Source organism: Bufo gargarizans, chromosome 1, assembly GCF_014858855.1.
Source record: "Bufo gargarizans isolate SCDJY-AF-19 chromosome 1, ASM1485885v1, whole genome shotgun sequence".
In the NCBI taxonomy this organism is placed as follows: domain Eukaryota; kingdom Metazoa; phylum Chordata; class Amphibia; order Anura; family Bufonidae; genus Bufo; species Bufo gargarizans.
The window spans coordinates 547,471,550-547,491,261 of NC_058080.1; the positions used below are offsets into that span (position 1 = coordinate 547,471,550).

Below are 19,712 nucleotides of genomic sequence, written 5' to 3' on the forward strand. Positions count from 1 at the left end.
AGCCAAGTCATTGCTACCGAACGTGACAAAATACTGTCCCTAAGGGTCCCTGGGAAACTATTTCTAGTGATGTGCGTGCTGGAATGTGAAACGCTGCATGTTAATCACAGATAATAATTTAAGTAAGAACATGGGAACGCTGCGTCTTGTTTACTGCAATTCAAGACCTCAGATCTGGTCTGCTCCAAATGAGCACAGGTTTAAATGAAGTGAGCACGGCTTTGGCAGCCTCCAAACGCTACAAAGCTAGTTAGATTCCCAGCATTCGCCTTCATATTAAAAAAAAAAAAAAAAAAAAAATAAATTATATATATATATATATATAGAAAGATTTAGCTTTTTAAATGCCACTACCACAAAATTTTTGCAAAGGACATTTCTAAGCTGCATTTGCTACTTAACCGAAAAGGTGGCCAGGACAAGAAGCCGCAACACACATTCATTCGTGACAGATAATCAAAAGAAATCGATAGCTAGGAGGCACGCATGGCCTGCTGGAGGATGCCCCAAAACTATGCCAAGGTTTGTGCCCTGGCATAAAATTAGGTGCTTGCTCCAACTGTGCAGATGTCATATGGACAGCATCTGTATATTGCAGGCAGCAAAATACATAGTCGTGCGAATATACCCTGAAGGGGTTCTGCATCCACCAGTCGCAGAATGTGAATCGGACAGTTTGTGTCCCGCTGTAGTGGTGCATGACAGGAGGGAAATGTTTCTTTGCTACCACTGTACTCTGGAGTCCCGCTACATGCATAGGTCTTAGCTAATGTCACAGTTCAGGTTAAATTGCCGTGTAAGCACTTTGCGATAAATAAGTGAGTTGCAGTTTGGGCACTGTCTGTAAAAAGGTTCCCCATCACAGTCTTGGGAGATAGCAACTGACTGGCAGGGGTTACAAAGGCGAGCCAGTGGCAGTGCCATTCCTTGCCATATTGGCTTCTATTTAAAATGGAGTCTTCTAGAGACAACCTCTTATTGTTCAGTCTTGCTAAAAGGCATTAAACACTATGCAACTTCTTCCTCAAAGGCCACAATCTGGTTAGACTACACGATAAGCATTTATTGCCAAGATCCAAATGAACATGCTCACATCGAAGTGTGATGATCACTCCTGCACGCCTCCTGATTGTAACATTCATGTATTTAAAATCTGTCCCACTCCATATTCAACAGCCACTTGTTCAGGCACGGCAGGGAGGATTCTGAGAATAAGCTGCGGGTACCGATAAGCACCAATACATTCCCACCCCAGAGATCAGGAGATAAAATGCTCCTTGCGTTGGAAAAGAAAGGTCTAAATAGGTCTACTGAGTCTTTGCCCCAATGAATTCTATTTCTGCAGCATGGTGGTACAATGTGATGCGATAAACTGACAGTAAAAAGCACTGATGGGCACAATATTAGGCCACACAGAAGCATACCATTAATCAGCATACATTTGCTATTTAAAGGCTTGATTACGGATGCAGACACATTTACAAGGTGCCTGAAGTCTTAATTAAGGCAGACAGTGAAGTACAGAGCAAGTTCCACATTCCTCTGTCTATGCAGGTCTAAGGTCTTTGCAATAAAAGGCAAGAAAGCATAAAAGACACTGATAATTCAGGTTTATTTCCATAGTTCTAAGTCTCTCACCCATTTTACACTCCAATTCCCTATACATAGGGGGGAGAGTTACTAAGCCTGTTGATGGCATAAGCTTAGACAGGCTGCCTAGACCTGCACCATGACTCAGGCTGGAAGATCTAAGTGCTAAAAAAAAAAAAAAAAAAAAATATATCTAAACCTAGATGCAACACTTTTTGGCGCAATTTATTCCAAAATGTAGGTGGGCTTTCATTAGTGAATGTGGGCCATAGTCTGTGTCTACACAGCAGACCCAGGTATGTCCACAAGGAAAACTGCCTTAAATAGCCTAGGACAGATATCCTGGAGAAGAAGATCAGGGTGAGCATGCAGGCTCTTTAAGAGGCAAAGGAAGCACATGCCCTACTGACACACAGGTCGACCTTACTTTTCAATATAGTTGGGGCTACGATATCCAGTCGATTCTGGTCAAAAGTATGTAAAACAAACATCCTTTTGGATAAAGTTTGGCCACTAAGACCTATTGATCTGATGGCAGATACGGTATATATTATTAAATAAATTTGCTGGAAAATCTCCTAATTGGGCACCACTGTTGTGGTGTGAACTGTATCTTAACCATGTTGCAACTCGCATTAACACCATCTTCCCGCACACTTCAGATTCATCAGACTGGAGGGGACCACACAAAAAACTGGTCATTTGACAAGTTGCCAAGACTTCACATAGAAATGCATTTGTTTAATTGGCCAGTGGTTGGTCACGTATGAAAGAAGAAGTGCTCAGGCCTGAACAAGAGGATAATGTGATTATTATATGTTTGCGGCTGAAGTGGGTCGATCAACATGACGGGAGAGTTTCCTCACGCTTCTAGCGGAAAGCAATTTGTATAAAGAAATTTAACAAGGACTCATCTGCTCACTTCTAGTGCCTACATACTTCTCCTTCCTCCCTCCAATGCAGCAGGACATTTCTCTAGACATCCTTAATACCAGCATTTCGTTTGCAAACATTGACCCATAACTTTCAAATGAAAGTCTTCTCTGCACAAAGGAATCATCCTGTCAATGCATCATTCTTGGCCCCTTTAACAGCAAAGCCGAAGAACATCTACAAAGAAGGAAAGTAGCACGAGGTTACAGTCTATTTTTGGAGAGGGAGGTTCAGCCGCAAACATTACTGAAAATTATGCATTTTCCCCAAAGCACTCTTCAGCTAGTTATTTTGAAATGTGCTATGTAGATGGACAGATTTAGAGCCAACTAAACGACTATTCTAAAACCATTGGAGACCGGAATAAGTTCCTTTAATATAATCATGTTAAGCTGCTTTTTGCACAAATACAATGGTACACATCATTCAAGAAGTTGCATGCAAGGATTCTAACTTAATTTCCGCCAATAAACTGAAGTACATGGTTTTGACCATATTTATGGTTTTTTGCCTCGTCCAAGTAGCAGCTGTCCTCATATTTTCTCTACTTTTACGATCCACTCCCAATTAGGTTTTCAAAAATCTAAAAAACACTTGAAGAGGCCATACTTTATGGGTAAAACCAACAGTGCAGCTGGCAGCATGCTGCCAAGTCATGCCCAGTCTACAGCTACATGATTTTGTGATGAAATCATGCAGCCATTAGCTGCCACTGAGGGGAATGGCTCAGCTGCACCATTGGGTCGCACCGAAAAGGGACACTAAATGTACCATGCAGCATCAGCCCATTTGATAAATCTGGCTCTGGTCTAGAGTATCATCAGAATTTTGGTTGTCAAGAAGTAAGAGTTTACTGACGAGCAGGCGATTGTCAGTAAGGAAGGAGACCTCAGCATGCGCAGCGATTTCCTCCACAGTACAGAAAGGAACCATCACTAATGCCACTACTCAGGCAGCACGATCTGCCGCCGGCAAACTTTTTTTAGCCTGCTAAAAAATTACCATTTCTCGATGAACAAGCTTGTTCATCGGGTAAAAAACGGCAGCACTTTTACACAGGCATATCATGGATACCCAGCGTTCCTACGAGCACTTGTTAGTGATGATCTGCCCAACTATCTTTAAGTCTAATACAGCCCTTAGTTTACACTGTGTAAATCTTAAGGCCCTTTTACATGGTCAGATTATCAGGATGATTACTGGAAAACCTGGAAAGAATGAGGTGATAAATTTCCTCCACTGTCCTTATAGTTCGGTCTTCCACAGAATAATCCCATAAAACAACAAGCAATATATACTACATTTTAATCTCCGATTCTGAATAAAACCATGATCAACACAAAACCCATGAGTAGTCTTCTGCATTACAATGGACAATGTATGCTACTGTATGACTATAAAGTGCCATATAGCAAAGGTATAAGGTAAGGTATATACACATATCAGAAGTATGCACCCAACAAAATGCTGAAGATTTCCCAATAGAGTCTAAATGTCCCTTTACAGGATTGACAAAGCAATTAGGGGAATTGCAGAAACCATGTGCCCCAATAACTCACAAGCGGAGGGGATAGCTTTATTCACATGTGGCATTCATGCCTGCACCTTGAGGGGGAATAAAAAGTACTTTAAGCTGTAAGGCGCACACTGGGGCAGATTTAATACAGTCTTATGGTGGCTGTGCAAACTAAGCTGAGAGTCTTAAACTGCGCCATATTGATGCACAAGAGTACAAACTGCACCTTTCGCACAAAGCCAAACCCTCTAGTCAAACAGATTGTAAATACTCTATGTAATTCACTGCACCTTATGAGCTATAACCCTCAAAGATCCCAATAAAACCTCCTCATGAATATGCTCATCACTAGCCGGCATTACTGGATTATGTCCAAACACTACAAAGCAGTAAACGGAGGCCCGAGCCCCTGTAGCTGTTCTGGACCACTTAATGCTGGGAGCATACAGGAAACAATTCTCCATGGAGGCAGAACGCGACCACTGTGCCTGTAATAACTGCGGAAAAGTACAAGTGTTTATAGCTTTTCTATTCCACAGTTGGACTGCTGCAATGGGAAGAGATGAAGAATTCAGTAACGAGCACAGACAGCTGCAATGCTTCGTATATAGTCCAGCTTTACTCACATTTACGAATCTCATAAAAAACACGGGACTTTCTCAAAGCAATAAGCTGCTCATCCAGCTGTACTCCTGTCTTAGCAAAGTGCATCTTAGCATACAAAAAAAAAAAAATGCAAAAGCCTAACATTCATACTCCTTTTAACACAAGGTCCTGAAAGTCAAACATAAAGTAGAGTTGCCCAGTAGTTTAGAATTGTGGCAGTGAAAGCAATAGTCAATGCAATGGGAACAAGTGTGGAAGGTGACAGGCTACCCATATTTTAAAGACCTCCAACAGAAACTGGCCACAAGTCAATGATAAAATCAAATGAGCCATAAAAATCTAATATCCAGACAAATTACCGGAACATAAAAAAAAATTGCCTCACGATGACCTAGAAAATGTACAGGAAGACAAAGTAAGGCTACTTTCACACTTGCGTTCAGAGCGGATCTGTCTGCATTATATTGTAGTAAAAATTTTAAGTGTGAAAGTAGCTTCAGACGGATCCGTCCAGACTTTACAATGTAAGTCAATGGGGACGGATCCGTTTGAATTTGACACAATATGGCTCAATTTTCAAACTGATCCGTCCCCATTGACTTACATTGCAAGTCTGGACGGATCCGTTTGCCTCCGCGCGGCCAGGCAGACACCCGAAGGCTGCAAGCAGCGTTCGGGTGTCCGCCTGCTGAGCGGAGAGGAGGCCAAACGCTGCCAGACTGATGCATTCTGAGCGGATCCGCATCCACTCAGAATGCATTAGGGCTGGACGGATGCGGTCGGGGCCACTTGTGAGAGCCTTTAAATGGAACTCACAAGCGGAGCCCCGAACGCTAATGTGAAAGTAGCCTAACCTGCCAAAATAGGAGTGTGAGGTCACCGACTCAGAAGGATCTACTAATCACAACCCTAAGGCTAGGGCTACACACGACCTGTGTGGCTGAAAAGTTATGATGATAGTCAATGGTATCACACAGCGACAGTCACAAAAAAATCCAAGTGTGCAACTGTCACATCACGGTGCAACTCAATTGATATTCAGTGCAAATTTATTATATATATATATATAGCCATCAATGACCCGTTATCCTAAAGGGTCTATTTGTCATAGTTTAAAGGGAACCTGTCATCTGGATTTTGGGTATATAGCCGAGGACATGGGTTGCTAGATGGCAGCTAGCATATCCGCAATACCCAGTCCCCATAGCTCTATGTGCTTTTATGGTGTATATAAAAAATAAATTTAAAAAAAAAAAAAAAAAAAAGGAGTCAGGGACAGGACTCATCTCAGGTTCATTTACATATTTATCAAATTGTTTTTTGTTTTTTTATACAATGAAAGCACACACAGCTATGGGGATTGCGGATGTGCTAGCGGCCATCTAGCACCCCATGTCCTCAGCTCTATACACAAAATCCCGGTGACTGGTTCCCTTTAATTAATAAAAATATAAAGAGACACACACACACGCACCACAGAACAATATGTTCTTAAAAGGGTATTTAAATATTAATCTAAAAATAAAAATTGTATAGGTGTCCACAGTGTGAAAATAAGTATTAGCATAAAGTATATGGACCCTTTAAAATATAACTGAAGTTTAACTTTAATTAAAGTTATATTTTAATAAGGGCCCATATACTCTATGCTAATACGTATTTAAATATTAGATCAGTGGGGGTCCAAATCCGAGAACAGGACAGGGACCCTGTACCACTTGAAAACCCCAAAATAAATGGACTGGCAGGTCAGGTAGGTGAGCTGCCGCTCCAGTCATCTATGGGAGTTCCATATATAGAGCGCTGCACTCAGCTGTCTCCAGAACTCCTGTAAAGTTGAATGGAGGGTCAGCGGATGCTCAAACTGCCACACCGTTCATGTGGTGGGTGGAGGGTGATGGGGGAATTCAGAACGAGGTCTCCAAGGCATATACAGTCTCTGTTTTGTGATCAATTTCATATTTATCCCCTATCCTGTGGAGACTTAATGGAAATACCATTTTAATCCCAATAATAGATTTTTTTATATAAATATATATTTTTTTTTAAATAACAAAACACAAAAAGGAATCATGCAATACAACAAATTTCCATTGATAGACTTATTTTTCTTGTGATTAACTAGAGCTGTGGCCCAGGTGATGAGAAGCATATCCATTAAAAAGAAAAAAAAGTTAATAAGTTTTATATAAACACACACACACACACACACACACACACCAAAAAGAAAATCTTTGAATTTTCACACTGAAGTGCGTTTTCTAACACCTGCTCACCAGCTCATCTCCTGACCATATATACACCTACAAGGCTTTTGTTCACACAAGACTTTGCCTTGCATTACTACCCAGCGTACACTTTTGGGAAAAGCACTAGAAAAAGAATCGGACAAGTCAAATGGGCTCTACAACACAACATGCATGATATAAATGTTTTTCATTAGAATTTTGACTTTATAAAGAGAACAGGAAAGCAGATTTGTTTTTCTACACAAAGCAGGTTGTCACTAGTTTATAAAGTCTGTATTCCTGAGCACCCCCTTTTATGATGTTGTCCCATAATTCCACATGTGTTAATTCATAGTTTTGATGCCTTCAGTGTGAATCTACAATTTTCATAGTCATGAAAATAAAGAAAAAACTCTTTGAATGAGAATATATATATATATTTATTATTACCAGAAGCTTCTGGTAATAGCTGAAGTTTCACATTGGGAAGTCCTAATAAATAATTTGTTACACACGATTTGCTAAGAAGTGCCAGAATAATTGTGTGCCCTTGCCTAGCAACAAAATGCTGAAGGCAGTGGGTGACTACACAGGATTTTCATGTTACTCTGGAGAACTGTTAATATTAGCTTTTGTTTTGCTCCGCATTATGAGAGAGATAGATCGAGAGATATCTTTATTACAAGTCACCAATGCTCATACACCCAGGACTTCTCCTAGGATGATAGTCTCTGGTCTTAAGAGCTAAACAAAAATAGATTTAAATTTTTTTTTTTACTCTGGTTTTGAAGTGCTGAATAAAACGGGCAGAAAGGATATATGGCCCTTAGAGTACCTCAGCATTCAGATAATCAATTATCATACTGAAGATACAGTAGTTTATCAGGACAAGGCCCAGGGGAGCTGCTCACATTCTCCAAACTTTCCTGTCTAACCACGAAGAAATACATGAATATTTAAAGGGAATCCGTCAGTGACCTCCCTATCAAACTGTTGCATAAACACATTGCTGTAGTTTGCCCAAATAAACGCTGGTTCTCTTGTTCTCAAGACTATACTTTTTCTAAATATGAAAATTAGACCTTTGGTGCAATGCAGGCATCACCATTGCTCTTGTTGTACCCAATCAACACTCCTTTCTGTGTCCAGCCTCTCACTGCTTTGATTGACAGGGCCAGGAAGTGGCAAAGCAGCAAGGGCAGATCTGGCCGCAGAAAGGAGCAGAGCTTAGGTGCAACAAGAGCAAAAGGGATGCCCTCGTTGCACCAAAGATCAAAATTTAATATTAAGAATAAGTATAACTTGGGAACAGAACTTGGTGAACCACAGCTGTGTGTCTATGGAATCAGCTGGATATGGTTCCTTTTTAAACAGCTATTGATTTTCCGAAGGTCCTTGATTAGTAATGATAACAGAACATTACATAGATGAATTCTATGCCATGAATGGGTTTGTTATTGAGGCAAGGAGTTGCGATTACAGTTTCCACAGTAATTATCTGTCATGCAAGAAAATCCATGCCTGAAAGTAATGAAAGGATCCATTGTCCGTTTCCACAGCAGAAAAGGAATGACATATTCAAAAGGCAAATATACTGTATGTCTACAATCTATCAGTGGCGGATCCAGAGCCTGGTCTCGGGAAGGGCACTTCCAGATTATTTTGTGTCCACCGCCAGAAAACAATGTTGTGCTTATAGAACAGTCTTAGGGCTCTTTCACACCTGCGTTTTTTTCTTCCGGCATAGAGTTCCGTCGTCGGGGCTCTATGCCGGAAGAATCCTGATCAGTTTTATCCTAATGCATTCTGAATGGAGAGAAATCCGTTCAGGATGCATCAGGATGTCTCCAGTTCCGGACCGGAACGTTTTTTGGCCGGAGAAAATACGGCAGCATGCTGCGCTTTTTGCTCCGGCCAAAAATCCTGAACACTTGCCGCAAGGCCGGATCCGGAATTAATGCCCATTGAAAGGCATTGATCCGGATACGGCCTTAAGCTAAACGTTGTTTCGGCGCTTTGCCGGATCCGACGTTTAGCTTTTTCTGAATGGTTACCATGGCTGCCGGGACGCTAAAGTCCTGGCAGCCATAGTAAAGTGTAGTGGGGAGCGGTATACTTACCGTCTGTGCGGCTCCCGGGGCGCTCCAGAGTGACGTCAGGGCGCCCCACGCGCATGGATGACTTGATCACATGGCACGTCATCCATGCGCATGGGGCGCTCTGACGTCATTCTTGAGCGCCCCGGGAGCAGCACGGACTGTAATTATACTGCTCCCCACTACTACTATGGCAACCAGGACTTTAATAGCATCCTGGGTGCCATAGTAACACTGAACGCATTTTGAAGACGGATCCGTCTTCAAATGCTTTCAGTTCACTTGCGTTTCCGGATCCGGCGTGTAATTCCGACAAGTGGAGTACACGCCGGATCCGGACAACGCAAGTGTGAAAGAGGCCTTATTTAACCTATAGTACAGCTCTAACCTTATTTAAAAATAGTCACATTTTTCTTTCTAAATTGTAATTTTTAAATCCGTAAACAAACAGGTGACATTTCACCACATTATTTAACGGTTTGAGACATTTGGGGCATCTATGGGGATGACACTGTTATCGGGGGTGAAGGGGACGGGGCGGGGGGGGGGGTGGACTTGTGGAGGGGGCCAGGGGTGTACTGGAGCCAGCCAGTCCCCATCACACAGTATTTATTAACCACTTTCAGCAGTCCCGAGGGGTTAATAAATACTGTGAATGGGGGACTGCTGAAAGGGGTTAATAACTACTGTGAATACCTGGCAGCACAGACCAGTTAGTAGTACCCAATTTCCCCCCCCCCCCCCACCCTAGTTATTACAGTCAGTCCCCCACCATTAAAAATCCTCCCCGTTCCCCTGCTACAGCAAAGTCTTCAGTCTCAGACCAAGTTGACAGTGACCCTACCTCAGCGCAGCTGCGCTACTGAGAGTCCCGAGAGAGTCTGTTCCTCCTGCTCGGAGCTGCTCCTTCCTACCGAGCGCCTGCAAACTAGAATTGACTGGTATGACGCGAATCTGCAGGCAGCACGTGGCATCAGTGCGCTCTGCCATTGTCACCTCCCCTAACCCAAAATCGGATTTTAAAGCAGTCATGCAGCACAGCTTACCTTGAATCGGCTGTGCTCTTCTATCTTGTAATCCGTCCAGTAGTTTCTGTGAAAAGCGACTTTTATGGTTATGCAAATTAGCCCTGAAGGTGCCCAGAGGGGCGTTATGTTCCCCTTAGTGTGCCCAGTAACGCCCTCTTACAGTGCCCAAAACGCCTTCCTTCAGAATCCCTAACCGCCCACAGCTTGTCATCCCTCTCCTCCCCCTCCCTGACGGCCGAGCGAAGTCTCGCGCAGACGCAGTACCCACTGAGGGCTGCGCCAGTGCGATTTGCTGGAGAATGAAGGAAGAGCGAGCATCGGACGTCACTGGGCTTGGCGCATGCCCAGTGACTAGGATGAAGCTCCTGCCCTCAGTCTCCTGCAGATCGCACTGGCGCAGCCCTCAGTGGGTACTGCGCCTGCGCGAGAGTTCATTCGGCCATGAAGGAGGGGGAGGAGAGGAATGAGAGGCTGTGGGCGGTTAGGCAGTCGGAAGGAAGGCGGGCTGGGCACTGTAAGAGGGGCGTTACTGGGCACACTAAGGGGAACAAAATGCCCCTCTGGATACTTTCAGGGCTAATTTGCATAATCATAAAAGTCGATTTTCTCATAAACTACTGGACGGATTACAAGATAGAAGAGCACAGCCGATTCAAGGTAAGCTGTGCTGCATGACTGCTTTAAAATCCGATTTTGGGTTCGGGGAGGTGACAGAATCCCTTTAAGGTCTGGACTCTGGTGGCCAATCCATGTGTGAAAACGATGTCTCATGCTCGCTGAACCACTCACAATTTAAGCCCGATGAATCCTGGCATTGTCATCTTGGAATATGCCCGTGCCATCGGGGACGAAAAAGTCTATTGATGGAATAACCTGGTCATTCAGTATGTTCAGGTAGTCAGCTGACCTCATTCTTGGAGCACATACTGTTGCTGAACCTAGACATGCCCAACTGCAGCAACCCCAGATCATAGCACTGCCCCCACAGGCTTGTACAGTAGGCACTAGGCATGATGGTGCATCACTTCATCTGCGTCTCCTCTTACCCTGATGCGCCCATCACTCTGGAACAAGGTAATCTGGACTCAGACCACATGACCTTCCATTGCGGAGTCCAATCTTTATGCTCCCTAGCAAATTGAAGCCTTTTTTTCTGGTTTGCCTCACTGATTAGTGGTTTTCTTACAGCTACACAGCTGTTCAATCCCAATCCCTTGAGTTCCCTTTGCATTGTACGTGTGGAAATGCTCTTACTTTCACTATTAAACATAGCACGAGTTCTACTGTTTTTGTTTGATTCCAAACGTTTAAGTGATCGCCGATCATTTCAGATTTTTTACCCCCGCCACATTTCTTCCTCGAATACGATGGTGTCCCCACTAGCCTTCCAGTTTTTAATAATGCGTTGGACAGTTCTTAACCCAAATTTTAGTAGCTTCTGCAATCTCCTTAGATGTTTTCTCTGCTTGATGCATGCCAAGGATTTGACCCTTCTCAAACAGACTAACATCATTAAGAAATGAGAAGAAAATCATTGCACCGGTTGGGGTTAAATAACTTACCAGCCGAAAGATAATCGCTCATGCAGTAATTATCCAATAGGAGGCTCATAATTATTTGATTAGTTAAATCCAGGTGGCGACTTTTTTTTACATCCATATAGCAAATATAGGTTTACTCCCTGACATCTAAAGTACAGGAAAATTCAACACTAATTTAAAAGGTAACCTGTCACAATAAAATTAAGGGGGGGGGGGGGGGTTGCCATCCATATCTGTGACTGACATAACATTCTAACATTCTCTGCATACACTGGGCCAATGATCAGGAAGAAATGTCCAGAAGCGCCTCCTCCGGCAGAGGAACAGACTGCTGGAATTTACTGCATCTTGCACAGCCAAATACCACTACGCACTGCTGGATCCCTATTCAAGATAAGACCAGTCTGCCTTCAGGCATATATGCCGAAACAGTGACCAGATTCAGTGCAAGAGTTCACAGATGTGAACCCAGCCTAACAGGACTGCCAGGTATCAGTCTTCATTTATGGTAGTGGTCTTATACATTAAAGAGACTTTATGGCTCCTGGGCCCAGCTACAATTGCACCAAGCACGCCTTGTAGTTACGCTCATGGAAGCCTCCCCATTAAACGTCCTGTGTAGGTGCAGTCGATCAGATAAAGGCATTGATTATGGGGAAAACGAAAATCATCAATTCCAGGCAGTAGATCGTACTGTCTAAACAGCGATCTGCTCTACAGAATTTGATGGGGGTTTTTTTTCTTTTTTTTTTTACTGTTGTAACAGAAGGACACCAAAAAGGCGGTGATAAGTTAATCTAGGTTAAAGACACTATAGCAGCTTTGAATTAAATGTGTTCTTGTGAAAACTGAATTGTTCTTTTATGACACCTGTCATGCGCAGGATTGTTAATGCACCCATTTTTATTAGTTCCTATGGGGATGCTACACCTGCCAACTGTATGTACATTGTAGCACGCTTGTGTAAGTTACGCCACAGAAAATAAGAAATACCCAAGTAAGTCATGAAAGCTTGGGCCGAAAAGCAGATACAGGCCAAGGCTAGATTCACATCTGCAGCTGTCTATGCCGGTGTTCTGCCGAAAGTCTATAGCGGAAGTCATGTGGCGCGCTGCGCAAGCGCACTTCAGCGAAGCATTCCTGCAGCCTCCACTGCAGTAGTTCGCACACCGCGCGTGCACACACTTAAGGGTATAGATTTCTTAAAGTGACAGTCATCTCCATTAAAATACAGCTCCATTAATCTACATTAATTTGTACGCTCGCTGCGCTCGGCATTTAGTAAAACTGACTATGCCGCTATTGATAGTAAAGATGGAAATTGATTGTAAAGAGATGGATAGTCTCTTTGCCGCCATGGATGGTAAAGAGAGTTAGTTCTACTAAATGCCGAGCCCGATGCGTGGCGAGCGTACAAATTAATGTAGATGATGTATTTTACTGGAGGTGACTGTCACTTTAAGACGATGAATCGAATGATTTGTGGAAGTGCACGTCACTTCCGCTATAGACTTTCGGCAAGCTATAGAGATTTGGCAGAACACCGGAACAGCCTGCAGAGTTATCCAGATCTGGCATTGCTAGATACTGCCTGCCAGACCCCATTGACTAGGAGATCCAGCCCCTACCCAGCAAATATGCTGGGAATTGGTCAGACAAAACCAGCTACACCGCAACTGTTTTTGTCTAGTCGATTCCGGTCAACGTTCTATGCTGGAACTGCCTGTTAGAGAGCACAGCTGCAGATCTGTTTTGTTCCATATCCCAGGACGGAAAGCGAACTACAGCATGCTGCGGTTTGCTCTCCAGTATGAGAACGAAATGCATTTTGGAGCACTCTGTTCTTTTAGGTTTTGTCCCCATTGACAGTGAATAGTGACAAAACTGAAGCGTTTTTATCCAGTATCGAGACCCCATGACGGAACTCAATACTGGAAAATATTAACACTAGTGTGAAAGTAGCCTAAGCTATCAATACCTGATAAGCTGTCCAGGAGTAGCTACAGTGCCGGAACTACACCACTCCGTCCTCTGTACAGGGCTGACTATTGTGGAGCTGTCCTCAATGAAGTGAATGGGAACAGTGCAGCAACCAGCTTCACTCACTACACAGACAGTTGCCAACTGTCCCAAATTTGCACGGACTGTCCCCGATTTTCAGAGACAGTCCCAGCAAATTAAGGTCGTCCCTGGCAGAGATGAGGCACTCCCTGGGGTGGGGTTTTGGAAGCCCCAATTTTACCAACCTAAAATTTGTTAAGTATGAGTAGATGGAGCAGTGTACTTCTGAGGGTTTGTTCACATATGCACGCGTCAATCACTGAAATTGTCAAAAATATCGGAGAGAAAACGCAGGACGTTTTACGCCACAAAAAAATAAATAAAAATATCCGGTCTTCTGCTCCTATAAACAAAGCAGAACGGAAAGTCGCTCTGACGTCAACAAGCCCTGATGTCAGAGCTACTCCTGAACAACTTATTGTTGGGGTACAGGGTCAAACATTGATAGCCTTTCCTGAAGATAAACCATCAGTATAAAATTAGTGGACAACCACTTTAAAAGGAGTTATTTCAAGACTATTAAAAAATCTCAGACAACCCCCTACCATGTCTTAAAATTCTGAGGTGCCCGTCTGGTACTGCTGGAATCTATATTAGGTATGGTTACACAAGTATGAACATGTATTGACCTCAGATTTGGTTTCCTGCCAAGCCTGGTTAGACAGAAGTAACAAGGGTATAAAGAACAATAGAAGCAATTACCAAGGCCTTCACTACATGGCTTTTATTTCCAAACCTTAATAGGTGCATTAGTCGCAAATTACACTGTAAATCAGTAGGGGGTACCCGATTCGGCAGCTTATAAAATAAGTCATATAGTATTCAACTTTTAGGGATCAAAAGGTCAGGCTACAAGAGAACCAGCCATGTCTTGATTATTTCAGTAAGGAAACGCTGATACGTGGCATATTTATGCAATATTATTGCACAGGGCTGTATGGAGATTACAAAGCAGCCCTGCCACAAAAATCTCACCAGCCCACATATGAAACTGTGGTGCACAATACTGTTTGATTAAGTTGCTTAATTGGATCATGCCCCAATGTAAACCAACAAAAAAACTAAAAATGCAAGACAAATGGTTAGGGACATACATTACCCTCTCCTACAGCAACATGTACCACGACAAAGCTCAAAATTCTGCTCATGACATCCGATACCACTGGGCCGCACAAAATACCTACCTGTCCCATTGTCCCTTAGCCACTCCTCATCCACTGGCAGCAGCATTGTCCTCAGCTAGCCCCTTCCTAAAGTAGCGATATCCCAGTTTTTTTTTTTACTCCCTGCCATGACTATTTCCATTTACATAGCTGTATAAGAGCTTGCTTTTTTTGTGGGACAATATGTACTTTCTAATGAAATTACTATGGCATACAACGTAGAAGAAAGCTGGAAACAAATTCAAAATGGGATGGAACTAGTTTTAAAAAAAAAGTTTTTTTTGTTTTTCTTTACAGCATTATTTAATTCTGCAGGCAAGTACGATTACAACTACACCAAATTATTAGAGTTTTTTTTATTTCAATACTTAAAACCACTGGGATCACCACTGATGATGTGGCGCCTCACCCCTAAGTATACCGAGTGGCAGATCAGGCATACACGCAGCCGCTTTATTTCTCTGGGCGTTCTCTGTGGTAGGACCCCCACCATTCTAAGGCCTCTTTCACACAAGCGTGACAGATTAGGTCCGGATGCGTTCAGTGAAACTCGCACTATTTTGCAAGCAAGCTCAGTCAGTTTTGTCTGCGATTGCAGTTCAGTTCAGTTTTTTCCGCGCGGGTGCAATGCGCATTGATGCGTTTTTCACGTGCGTGATAAAAAAACTGAAGGTTTACAAACAGCTCTTAGCAACCATCAGTGAAAAACGCCCCGCACTTGCTTGCAGATGCAATGCGTTTTTCACGCAGCCCCATTAACTTCTGCGTTTTTCATAGAATATAGAACATGCTGCGATTTGCACGCAATGCAGAACTGATGCTTGAAAAACAACGCTCATGTACACAGACCCATTGAAATGAATGGGTCAGGATTCAGTGCGGGACTATGCGTTCACGTCACGCATTGCACCCGCGCGGAAAACTCACTCGTGTGAAAGGTGCCTAGGGGATCGTGCGTGTGGACTGCAATGCACGGGCACTGTCTGTGTGCCCGCGATCCGCAAGATTCAGGCCACACCACAAAAAAAAATAAATAGAACACAATTTATTTTTTTGCGGTGCCAAATCACAGACCAAAACCCCACAGAATTGCTCTGTAGTGCTTACACTCTGTGCCTCTGCTCAAAAGCCCAACTTTAAAACCCCTTGAACCATTTCATATCTTAACTTAGTAATATGGTCGGGGCGTTGTTGAGGTTAATCTGGATAAGTATATCAGAGTTTTTCTAAGGCTCAGTTCACATGTTTATGACCCCAGTTTTTCATATATGCCAGAAAGCATGCATTAGAGATTCTTCCTGTATAGAGACTTGTCAAATAGTGTCCTACTGAAATGAAAACTGTATATAGTTACAACTTTAACAGATACCATTGTATCCGTTATTCCATACCGTTTTTTATGCAGTACACTGGTATATTAAAGCCATTCAGAGGCCTCTTTTATACCGTGTCCGGATAATGGAACCCTGTGGACATGTTTAGCATGTACTAAGAATGGTTTTTGTAATATAATGTATGGAACTTCTCAACTTCCTGTTTTCTCCTGAAGATCCTGAAATATTCAATAAGTAGACGTGTAAAATTCACATTACAAAATAATCCAAAAGTTTACTGCTGCAACCCTTATTGCACTTAGAGCAGAACGCTGCTGAAACAGTTTATGGTGAACTGCATTTCCCTGCTTTGAGACTGAAAGTCAGTCAAGTGGTTATATACACACACACACACACACACACACACACACACTCACCTAAAGAATTATTATATATAGATATATAGATATAGATACACATATACACACACATACACCAAAAAGAGGGTCCCAGCAGCACAAGACCAGGAATACAGGTGCAGGTCCTTTCAGCCGCAGGCTCAAACGGCTATAGGTAAATAAATATCCAAAGGATGAGGCAGCACTCCAAGTAAAGTGAAAAAGGTGGATCTTTTATTCCCTTTTATCCCTAAGTGGAATAAAAGATCCACCTTTTTCACGAGAAACAACCAGTTGTGATAGGAATTTGAGATTACTGATAAGTGTATTTTATAATAAGTACTGATTGTGCCAGGCTCCATATCTGGGGAATATTTCAGTACACAAGGCACATGATGGAGCAGTCCCTAATATACTGTTTTAGGCTAGGGCTACACGACGCAATGTCATGCACAACATTGTCAGATTCTATAGCATCGCGAGACATGCCGGCACTGCGACAACAGTTGCAAATACATCCCATAAAGATTTTTGTTTGTTGCATCGCAGCATCATAGGCTATCATTACCATAAATGTTGCACAGCATAGATGCAACGTAGTTGTACCCTTTATATTGAAGCCCTATCCTTAATCAAGGGACATCCATGTCCTCAACATAAAACACTGCAATTTAAAAAGGATTTTTCTTTGTCCAGGCCTTCAATTCAGCAAGAAAAAGGCAGAATAATTATTAACAGAATATTTATTTTAATAGCCACGACTTAAGAATTCTTCCAAGCTTTTATAAAGCATATGTGAAATATTTGCGGCAAATAAAAGTTGAACATCTGGAGTGAACTTTGCTGATCATTCTGTTACTGCAACAAGGGACAGAGAGCATGCAATATTGTTAGGCTCTTAAAGTCAGCCAATTGCTCATTAGACGATATCTCCAGGCTACTGCATTTTCAATGCCAGTTAACTAATGATATATGTAGGGAGTAGCAATAACTAATTTAATCACATTCTTCAATGAAAATTAATACCCACTGAATGCGAGAAGACTGATCACCGTAAATAGGTGCATGGTTAAAAATGAAAAAAAAAAAAAATTGAAGAATTCTAGCATCTTAAAACTGAGCAGTAGTGAGCTCCATACTCCATTACGCCTAACCTGAGTTCTAACAGTAAAGGCAATGCTCATGCGTTGCAGTCAGTGCAGCTTTTGTTTTTACAATTTTTACATCAGTGTGCTTTGTAAGTGTAGAACAGACAGCACACAGACTGAACAGAGAAGTTAGTCAGCCAAATCGCATACTCTACTTCCTTCACACACCATGGGTCCATGCAGAGAAAGTGCAGCATGTACTACTTTGATCTGCTCTGATTTTCCTTCTACCCTCTCCCATTTAATGGGGGCACCATCCATAGGAAACACTGGACGGGCAGCATTCTGGACGTGAAGAACAGATGCCATCCTCATTCCATAGCGCCGAAAAAGAAAAGTGAAACCAAAAGACAAACTAAATCAAACACCACAAGAAAATAAACAGTTTTTAGCAGTCAGACAAAAGGTTTTACACCAATCATTTGAATGAGTCCTAAAGCCTGTACTGGACAAGCAGTTTATGCAGGAGATTGCTGGGAAGGAAGCGTTACTTCATGGCAATTGCCTGCTCATTAGCGAAGGGGGGCCGCTGCTACAACATGCAGCAATCTCCTCCACAGTATCAGGAAGGGGTGATCGCTAATACCATCGCTCGCCCCATACTGAATTATTTGCTGGCAGTAGATCCCGATTAGACACCACAATCTTCACACAGCAAATTATTTTTAAACCTAACAAGTGTCCATATGACACTGTCACTTCCACCTTTTCACCCAGGCAGCCCCTCTGATATGAGCATCAGCGAATTTCATGCAAGGGTCGTTTGCTTATATTTCTTAGGCCTCATGCACATGGCCGTTTTGCGGGCTGCAAACGGCAGGTCAGCAATCCACAGCCACCGGCCGCGTGCACCTCGCATCACGGATGCGGACCCATTCACTTGAATGGGTCTGCAATTCCAGAGATGTGGAACAGAGTCACGGAACACCGGAAGCACTATGGAGTGCTTCTGTGGAGTTTCTCTCAGTTGTTCCGCACCGCAATATATATGTCTTTTGTGGTGCGGACTGACCACGGACCCATTCAAATCACCAGGAACATTGCTAGGCAGAAAAACCTGGTACATCACTGGATTTTCTGAAAAAGCCCTTGACCTGCACAGGGCAAGGGAGAGCTCATCTCAGCATGGCTGCCTGGGTGAAGGGGATATGTCTGGGTTCAGCTCTGAACCCAGACAGCCCCTTTAAGTCCGTGACTTAGGGCCTGGCCTACTGGCAACTTAGACATGTTGCAAACAATACTTAATACCAGTTTTGTGGTTAAAACCTCTAACTGCAGAATCAGGCAATTGTTCATGAATGGGCCCCTGCTCTGCTGACACAGGCTACAGGCTGTTCTGCCAGGGTCCAAACCAGATCTGTTCGCTTCTTTCACATTAAACAGGCAAAGTAGTAAATGCAGCTGACTGAAAAAGCCGACACTTCCAGTCAGTAGGTAACTTTTAGTCTAATGATCTTCCTGAACATCTGTCAATACGTTAAATGACTCCAAGGTATAAGCAGAACTTGCATAATTAATGTTGTATGGTGTATAATTATCACTCCATCAAGTTCTTGCAGAGAAATGTAGTAATATGTGTTCGCAGGGTTTATTATAACATTTTTCTTATTGCCCGTATCAAACGCTACTTCTCATGTCAATCAATAAATGAGTAATTCCATGTAATATTTTCATCATCATGACTAAAGGCACACAATCAGACCCAGAATAATTATTGTATTTGCCCACAAACTGCAAAGTCACATACAATGAGAACCCTAGTCACGTATTTCACAGAAAAGTCTTCAAGCAGACACACCTAGATACTTACACAGTTGAGAGAAGTGGGTGTGACTGGCATTACACCATCGCCTGAAGGAAAAGAACTCCATTTTTTTAAATTATAATAGTAAAAATGCATGCTGAAAAAAAAAAAAAAAAAAAAAAAAAAAAATTGCTGCTGAATCCACAGCAGAAATCTACGTCTCTCACTCCCCATGTACTACTGTAGTCTGCACTGCTGCTGAATCCACACAGCCCCATTACTTGGCAGCCACGGAGTTATTCAATAAAAATGTATCTGTATAGCACCACCTGCTCGATGTTTTATTT

General features: G+C 42.7%; 1 protein-coding gene across 3 annotated transcripts in view; it reads right to left on the reverse strand.

The window, feature by feature from the left end:
* Positions 1-19,712, reverse strand: part of ARVCF (ARVCF delta catenin family member) — a 574,725-nt gene that overhangs the window by 73,889 nt on the left and 481,124 nt on the right. The gene's annotated exons all lie outside the window — the stretch shown is intronic.